At 39.3% G+C, this 8,643-nt stretch overlaps 1 protein-coding gene across 30 annotated transcripts in view; it reads left to right on the forward strand.

Moving 5' to 3' along the window:
• Positions 1 to 8,643, forward strand: part of ptprsa (protein tyrosine phosphatase receptor type Sa) — a 237,753-nt gene that overhangs the window by 64,648 nt on the left and 164,462 nt on the right. Inside the window, exon 1 of one of the 30 annotated variants that reach the window (XM_016473227.1) lies at positions 263 to 690. The exons of the other annotated variants lie outside the window; for them this stretch is intronic. The gene's annotated coding sequence lies outside the window, so the exon portion shown is untranslated. Of the gene's footprint in view, positions 1 to 262; positions 691 to 8,643 lie in introns of those variants that run through there. 30 annotated transcript variants of the gene reach the window in all.

Raw genomic sequence — 8,643 nt, forward strand, 5'->3', positions numbered from 1 at the left:
GGGGGGGGGGGTATTTGTAGTAAAACCTTAATTTAAGTAAGTGTTAGCTGTAGTTGTTTTCTATAAATATCAAACTATGGTTACTGTGCAAGAACATTCTTTTCATACGGGCGAATATGTACGCTTGTAAAACAAATTGGCTAAATTAACCGGTTTAGGGGCAGTTTATTCCCTCCCGTGTCTTCTTATTTTGGAGGTGGGATGGTTTTAGTGAGGGGGTTTCAAATGACAGAGCAGCTCATCTGTGCGCGCACATTCACTACGGATTGGTGACGTGAGCGCGAAGAGGCCTCCCCCCGCCTGCTTCGCTGTTTTTGGGGAGGGTGCGCGGGAGGGGGGCTAAAAAGCCCCTGCCAAACTGCCCCTACCCCCAGTCGAAGTCCGGGACCTGAATGAAAGGAATCCGATCCAGCTCTGGGACGCGGTGGACAGACTATCGACCGACATTTAAAGCTCGTTTTGAAGCGCGGAGTTTCGTGCGCTCTTGGAGAGTTTACGCACGGACACCGTCGACATGGCACGGAGAACTGTTTACTCCGGTTGAAAACTTCGCGTATCCAAGGAGTTATTTGGATTTTTTTCCTCCTGTTTTACATGGATGCAACATAGGACGCTTTAAGAGGAGTTATATGGTCGTACCGCATCTGCATCGATCCGAAATAAAGTTACTTGTACACGCGTGGAACTATTGTAAGTAAACGATTTTTAAATGGCCAATTTAAAACGTAAAATAATTACATTTATTATAATTAATTAAAATGATAGATATAATTATTTAGAGGTTTCATTGGTAAAATGCTTGATTTCATTGTATCTATATAATCCCATTGTGTCTATCGAAATGTTTTTGTGCGTTATATGCAGTTTTTGGCGAAATAAGTTGTAGTAATAACGGTTTTGATATGGCTTGTTAGGCTGTGTTGTATTCCTCATGTTCTGCATGGGGTTTTTGTGACACTTTCATTAGCTTAAAAAGTTTTCCAGTTCTCATGAGGAGTGATTATAAACTAATTTGATAACATTTTTCATAGAGGACGTTTGAAATGTTGCATTTCTTCTGTTTGAGTTCCCTAGGAGTTTAAAAATATGAGGGAATGCATTGAATGGTCACATTGTTTCTGTTCACTTTTGGCAGTTTGGATTTGTTTTATTGTAATTTTTTTGGTCTTGAAGCATGACCCCAATCAGTAGTTGTCTCATTTTTTGAAAAGTGTATGCTTGCTTTGTGGTGCAGTAGAGGGTTAATGCTTTATTAATATCTGTGAAATGGGCTTTTGGTTGAGTTACGGGAATGCACTGTGAGTTTCAAAAGAAAACAAGGTTTATTTTGTAAAATGGCTACTAATGTTTTTCAAGGTCTCTGAGAATTTGAAGACAAAGACAGTAAAGTCAAACCCAGATAATAAGGAAAATTGGAAAGTCACTTTCTGGAGGTTTAAAGTAATGGTCTCATTGACATTTGCTGCAAATGCGGAGTTTATAGAGTAGAAAATAATATATTACACATTTTTGCATTATGGTTTTGAATAGAAAGCGTGAAAAAGTCATTACTGTAGAGAATATTGATTCTATTCACCAAGTGTCTTTCTCGCAAAGTTATTATACTGAGGATTTTCTCCCTTTTTTCTGGCAGATACATGCTTGTCTATAAGTTATGCTTTCTTTCAGCTAAGTTGTGCCATGGCCTGCTGAATATAGCAGTTTACTTTCATTTGAAAGTATATGCGTTCATATAGTAAAGGTTTGAGCGAGACTGAAGCAGGAAAGCATAGTGCAGGTATTGTCTTGATTCGTTTAGTCACAGATAATGCAGGGGTCATTAATCACTTTAATGTGACTTCAGGGACCCCGTATCAAAATGAGTCTGGATTGAAGCGCTCTGGTTCTGCTTTTGAGAAAAGTTCGGCTTAATAGTTCGCTTTGATCTCCAAGAAATTTAGATTTAGACTTTGTTGACATCTCATCCAATAAGTTTGATGGCAAAGATCTACTCTAGGAGCTACTCGAAAAGGGACAGCAATCATTGATCCTTTCATGAAATACGTACCAGCTTTTTAAGCATTAATGGCTAAAAGTGTTTGTTTTCGCAGTCTTTGTTCTGTGTTGCAACTTGCAAATTCACAAGTGTGCTTTAGTTTCTAAATGTCACTATAATTGGACGATTTATCATAGCTGATCACTGTCAGATCTTGAGAGATGTTAAGACAAATGCGTAGGAATGCAGCCAAACAGAAGCAGTTAGCCGTGACTGTGGTCTATAGACCTGTAGTTTCGCTCATTTTTCTTTTGCAGCTAAGCAATAACAAACAAGAAATCAATGAAGTCGGGTGGTGTTAGAATGAAGGAATTTTTTAGCGGATGTAAAAACTTCGTTTGCCGAACTAACTTTGATTTCCCGTGTGCACTCTGTGTCACCTCTGGTCGAAAAGTTAATTGAATTGAGCTGAGGATATGAGTTCTGGTGAAATGTCTTTTGTAAGGTGTCTTCCCCAAGGTTTTGAAATTCATTTCCGCGAAGTTATTCCTACTGGTGTCATTTTTTGTGTTTTCCTACACTTATCGCTGTAACCTTTTTCCCCCATTTTAAACAGGGATCAAAGGACAATGCCTCAGAGAGATTCTGACTACGCTATGCCAAAATAAATATTCTCCTGACTTCAGAGAGAAGATAAGGGCAGCGCTCTTGCATTCGCTTGCGTTACAGATTTAGCCCTCTTGTTTTTGTGAGCTAGAGTTGCTAATGATCACTCTAAATATAAAGTGTGCCATGCTTTAATGAGCAGCATCTCTCTCTTGGATTTAGTTTTCTTTTAGCATTAGAGATCTTATAGCACTTGCTAAAGTACCATTTTATTGAATAATGTTCCGCACAGCCTTGTTAGCGCAGGAAATGCTAATGGAGTGGCAGAAATATCAAAACAACAATTATACAAAAAGCTCCCTTTCACGATGGTTATTGTAACCTGTGTGTGCCAACGTGATCGTAGTCGTAGATAAAATTAGGCGAGTTTGTGTAACAGGGAGAGCAGTGCAATTATCAGCTTGGGTTTTGAATGGCAGATGCAGTGGTGGCGGTAATGGCAGCTGCGCTGCAGCGCCTCACATTATCAGCAGAAAAGGGAGGGGAAGAGAGATGTTCGCCCGCGCCAAAGCTCTGCCAGCTAATTGTGTTTATTCCTCTTAATTTGTCCCGAGTGCTAAATCGGTGCTCTTCAGCTCACGGTGGGTGCAATTTGTCTGGTGGTTATAAAAGAACGAGTGCACTGTCTTTGAAACGAGCTCTTCTGGTCTTAATGCTACCGTCGCATGCATCCACATGCACATCCAGGCAGAAGGAGACGAGGCCTCTCTGTTCAAGCCATGGTTGCCGCCTTACGCTATGACCCAAGGGACAACCGGTCAGTCTGGCGGAATTATCAAGCACTTGTTCAGACGAGTTCCCGAGTAAATCGCTACATTGTCCATGACAAGCCTTGTTGAAAATGAGGAATAGCCTCTGCTGGTAAATTATATTAACTCTCCGGCCTATGTTGTCCATTCTGTCCAACAGGTTAGTGGCAAATCCAAGATAAGATGCCAAGCAAACCCGCCCCTGCTGACGGAATTGATCCATCTCGCTCAAAGTTTAATTTCATCTCATGCTTGGCCAGTTGCCTACGTGACGCTGCAGGACTGATCGTCCGGTCTCTGGGCTCTCAGTACTGCGGCGGTGCTGATAAGGCCAAAAGCTACTACCTTCTCCCCACGCTCCCTAAGCTTAAAGCCCTCGCCGCAAGACTGGATTTCGAACCAATGATATGCTCCGCTTGCTCTGATGCCACTGTGATAATGTGTTCATTACGGTAGGAGGGCGTTATATCCACGCTACACCCGCCACCCAACCTCTACCCCTCCCACTGGCCTCGATATGTTTGGCTGTTTTATTGGGGGCACTTGTTGTTTACCCCCACCATGGTGATTTTTCTGCTTTCTGCTCTTTAAGTATGATGACCAGCTGGCACTCCAGGTTGACGGGCGTCACGCCCAGCTTGGGACATTTAGACAATACAGATCTGTCATAAACACGCCCCAACCTTGGCTTCAATCTGAGTTATGACCCCTCGGAGGTTTGTGGAGACCCGTCCCCACCCTGTTCTCCATGGCTGGAGGTCAAGATGCCATCTGTGATTGGTCTACTTATTCTCCACTTTGGCTCGATAGTTAACAGACCTCAATGAACCAGATTAAAGGGTTGAATCTTTGTTTGATAGACTTGGAGTGGTTATGACCTTTCTCTGGGGCGACTCCAATTGGACTCCTTCAAAATACCTTTAAGTCATTAAGTGGAACCAAAACAATAAAGCCCATGAATCCAAGGTAGATTCCTCTTGAATATCTTAGATATCCCACTTTCCAAATGTCATGGTACTAGTTTAGTGATGTGTGCTGGTTTAAGATGGTTATCAGGGGTCTTGCTTGGTGAAGCGTAGGAATTTGTTGGGGCAAAGACAGAATGCTGGTTCGGTAGATTTTGTTTGGGACCAAGTAGAGTTGAAGGGGTTTATAGTGACCCTATAGAAACCTCAGGGCCCAGTTAAGGGGGCAGTTTTCAGGATGAGGGGCTTTTTCATGTGCTAAAAGCTGCTAATCCGCTGGCCTTTGTGTGGGAGCAGAAAGCTCGGGGCAAGATGGGAAAGCCATGGCTTTTTCAGAGCCCGGCCTTTTGTTGTCATTTCACCCAAATCAGGGGACATCTGTTAGGATCGGGGGTAGATTCCCAGCTGACGGAGGGGAACGGGTTGGAGGAAGAGGCGGGGGAAGGACAAGATACATTGGTGGGGGTGGGAATGGCTGATGGATGTGTGTAATTGTTTGTAATGCAAGCATGAAAACACGGGCCTCTGGGAGCTGAAGCCATATTTGTGTGGACAGAGGGGCCTTGTAGTTATGAAACAGTCAGTCAAGGGTAGATGGGGTTAAACACGAGTAAATACCTGCCTGTCAATGCAAGCCATGCTCCCAAAATTAGGAATGACAAAATGGTTTGACAGCAGAGAAACGGGAAGCGCAATACCCTTTAACTAGCACAAATGTCAACATGTGATTAAGCTCTGTTGGAAACTCATTACATTCCTGAAATGCGGATCTGTTTTTCAATAAAAAACACATCTCTTTTTGTTCTAGTCAGTGCTGAATTAGCGTGAGTGATCTCACTCAAGTACGTTTTTTCCATTTGCATTTGCGCATTACGAGTACATCAAATTCAAACACTTCTAAAGGGTGAGCCTTACGAAAATGCATTGCATTCCCCCCCCCCCCAAAAAACAAAACAAAAGCAAAAAATGTTGCATAAAGTAAACAAAGTTTAATAATTTAAATGACAGTTATGCATATTGCAATCTAAATTCCTGTTACTATATTTCTTTTTTTAAGAAAAAGTATTTATTTTGAGAGTGATTATTATTGCTTCAATATTGCAGTAAATATTTTTTTTATTTAAAATTGTATTTATTTACCATGAAGTATACTGTCATCTTGGCAACTAGATGAAATAAATAAATGAATAAAATGTATTTTAAATGTTTTATTAAATGTTAAATTTATTTTAAATGTTTTAGTTCGTTTATTTTAGTTAATGTTTATCAGTAATTAATAATTTTTTAATGATTTTAGTTTCAATCAATTTTAATAACCCTGATGAGAATTTAGGCAAATGTGCTTAAATGCCATAAAAAAATAGCAAATAAGTAAATATTTCGATAAATAAACATTTTAAGCAAAATATGTCTACAGTATAATGTTCTTGGACAGGTTTTGTGAGATTCACAAAATGAATATCCTTCTTCTCAAAGTGAAAGTCTATGGTTATTAACTGTTCCAACTAAATATGATTTTAGATTTAGTTTAAAGCACAGAAAGTTAAAGGTGGAAACACATTACATTCACTCCTGCGTGGCATTTCAGTTTCGAATCTCTGTAATTATAGCTGTATTGTGTTCTTTGAGTAAACGAGGATGCATTCAACACGACTGAGCCAGGGATGCTATGGATTCAGCATCAACTGGGCGTAAAAATGCGAGTGCGAGGGAGTTCACTTTCTCCGTCTCTTCAAGCGAGAGGGAAAGATGATTTGTTACACATACAACATCCCCCCAACCCTGGCCTCATGCGATATCACATTTTGACATGTAAATACAAGGCCTGCAGGATGCCGGCTGATAATATCATTAACTCTGATTTAATTGCAGCATTGAGACGCCACCTGAAGATGTTTATTGTATTTGTGGGATATGATGTCCGACAACGTTTTCTGTGCTGCTTTTCTTTTGTACATTTATATTAGAAATTGCCAAAAGCCTCCTGCCATTGAAAACATCATTGGAAAGTCAGATAAATTGGGAAAAACAAATCAATCTTTGTACTGCATGCAGAAGTAATCCATTTTAAAGTAAAACCACCTTTGGGGGAAAATACCAGCAAAATACCAAAAATCCTTTTTGGTTGCCCAAAGAACCTTTCAGTGAACAGTTCTTAAAAGTAGGGTGGGTCGATATGGCAAAAAAATAACTCGCGACTTTTAAATTTTTATTTCAGAATGTTTAACCGATTCTAGATTTCGTTTTCTATTTATTTATTTATTTTTACATTTAACTAGTCAACTTAAAAACGTAACTACAAGATGATTCCAACATGCACTTGATGGAAACGGTTGACCATTGAGCTTGCATCTCACGCGTGAAACGATATTCTAAAAATGCAGCCCTCAAGGGTTTTTTTTCCCCATTCCACTGCCCGCGTCACATCTTTGTCAATGCAAAAGCGCATTCTGTGTGAAGCGATATGTTCTACGTTACGGTCCTTCATAGAGCACGTCACATGTGAGCGGTTGATCATGTGCGCCATCATGTGGTGAGATTAGTTTTTTTCTCTTAATGGTTATCATTAGCATATTGTCAGTTTCTAATTGTAATGTTATTTCTTATATTTCTATTCAAAATCACGATTCCTTGATAAAAAATAAAATACAATCGTGGCAAAACTTCAAATTCGAAGTAAATTCGATAAATAGGAAAAATTGACATTTAAATTTTTTTTAATAGTCTAACGAAACAATTTTTCCACTATGAAGTACCTTGAAAAGATTTCATAGATGTTGATGGTTCTTCGTGTAACCATTGACGCCAATAAAAAAAAGAAAGAAAAAATTTGGTGTAGAAAAAATGTAGTAACACTTTATAATAAGGTTTCATTTGTTAACATGAAGATTCTACAGCATTTATACCCTTAGTTAATGTTAATTTCAACATTTACTGATATAATTTTAATATTTGACTAATTGAGATGCCACCAGAAGAAGTTTACGATTGCAGACAGTGTTTTTGTGGTACTTTTTATTTGTGCCTTCACATTTAATATCGCCAAAAGCCTCCTGCCTTTGAAAACATAATTGGAAAGTCAGATATATTGGGATAAACAAACTGACATGCAGAAGTAATCCATTTTAAAAGACCAACCGCCTTAGGGGGAAAATACCGACAACCTGCCAATGAGTCTGATATTGCGAGTCCAGGATGGAGCAGTTCATCTTATTTGTTTGTTTTCCTAAAGGCACCCTTTTTTTTGTGCGTTGTGAGGTTTTCGTCCCATTTTGGTCATAAATGAGGCATGAAGCCAAACTCACGCAAGCGGGGATTCGCAGGGAATGAAATCCCGAGATTACCGCGCCTAATATCGCCTCGCGATCTGCTTTTATTAGCTTCATTACGTCCTCCATATCCTGACCTTGTTTCGGTGCCGCTTACACGGGCATTTTATCTGGCCATTGGGGATGGGATGGGGCCGAATGAATGAAGAGATGAATTGCGTGTTATCTTCCTCCTGCGTGATTGGGGAGGCGAAAAACAGAGGGGTGTAGCCTGCGTGGGTGGATTGCAGTCGACTAAACGAACCCGGAGATGAGTGCTGGATAAAATGTGCTAACTAGGAGCACGGCCTGTAATTGAATGGCTCTTCCAGTTCTCTAGTGTCTCTCGCTTTGGGGAAATTATGAGAGAAGTCCGTCTGGAGTTTTTGTGGAGGATGTTTTCACACCGGTGGTTTGGGGACGTTTAAGATTCAGATAAAGTGTTGGTGATTAAAGGCAACGAAATTGACTTAATACATCTTCCTTCACTAATAAAAATAAAAGTTCAAAAGGAGCTTTCTTAGTGATGCCATAGAACAGATCTTAAAGAACATTTTTTTTCTTAATGTGAAGAATATTTACTAATCTAAACATTTTTTTTTTTTTCAATTATAAAGGACCTTGTGAAGGTTCCATGGACATCAAAGGTTGTTCATGGAACCATCGATGCTAATAAAGAAAAAAAATGTGTAGAAATTTGATAGCACTTTACATTAAGGTTTAATTTGTTAATATTTATTAACTACTTTAGTTAACATGAACTAACTATGCATAAGCATTAATTAGTCTTGGATTTTAACATTAAAAAGTGTTAAAGGGGTCCTATTATGCTTTTTCACTTTTTCAACTTTAGTTATAGTCTGTAATGTTGTTGTTAATTAGAAATTAGCCTACTGATTGCCACCATTTTTTTTATAATATTAAAAATATCTGTATGACATTATATTCTGCAGTTCTTCCCTGTTGTACCGAATATCTAT

This window comes from Sinocyclocheilus anshuiensis, unplaced genomic scaffold (genome assembly GCF_001515605.1).
Source record: "Sinocyclocheilus anshuiensis isolate Anshui unplaced genomic scaffold, SAMN03320099.WGS_v1.1 scaffold1406, whole genome shotgun sequence".
In the NCBI taxonomy this organism is placed as follows: Eukaryota; Metazoa; Chordata; class Actinopteri; order Cypriniformes; family Cyprinidae; genus Sinocyclocheilus; species Sinocyclocheilus anshuiensis.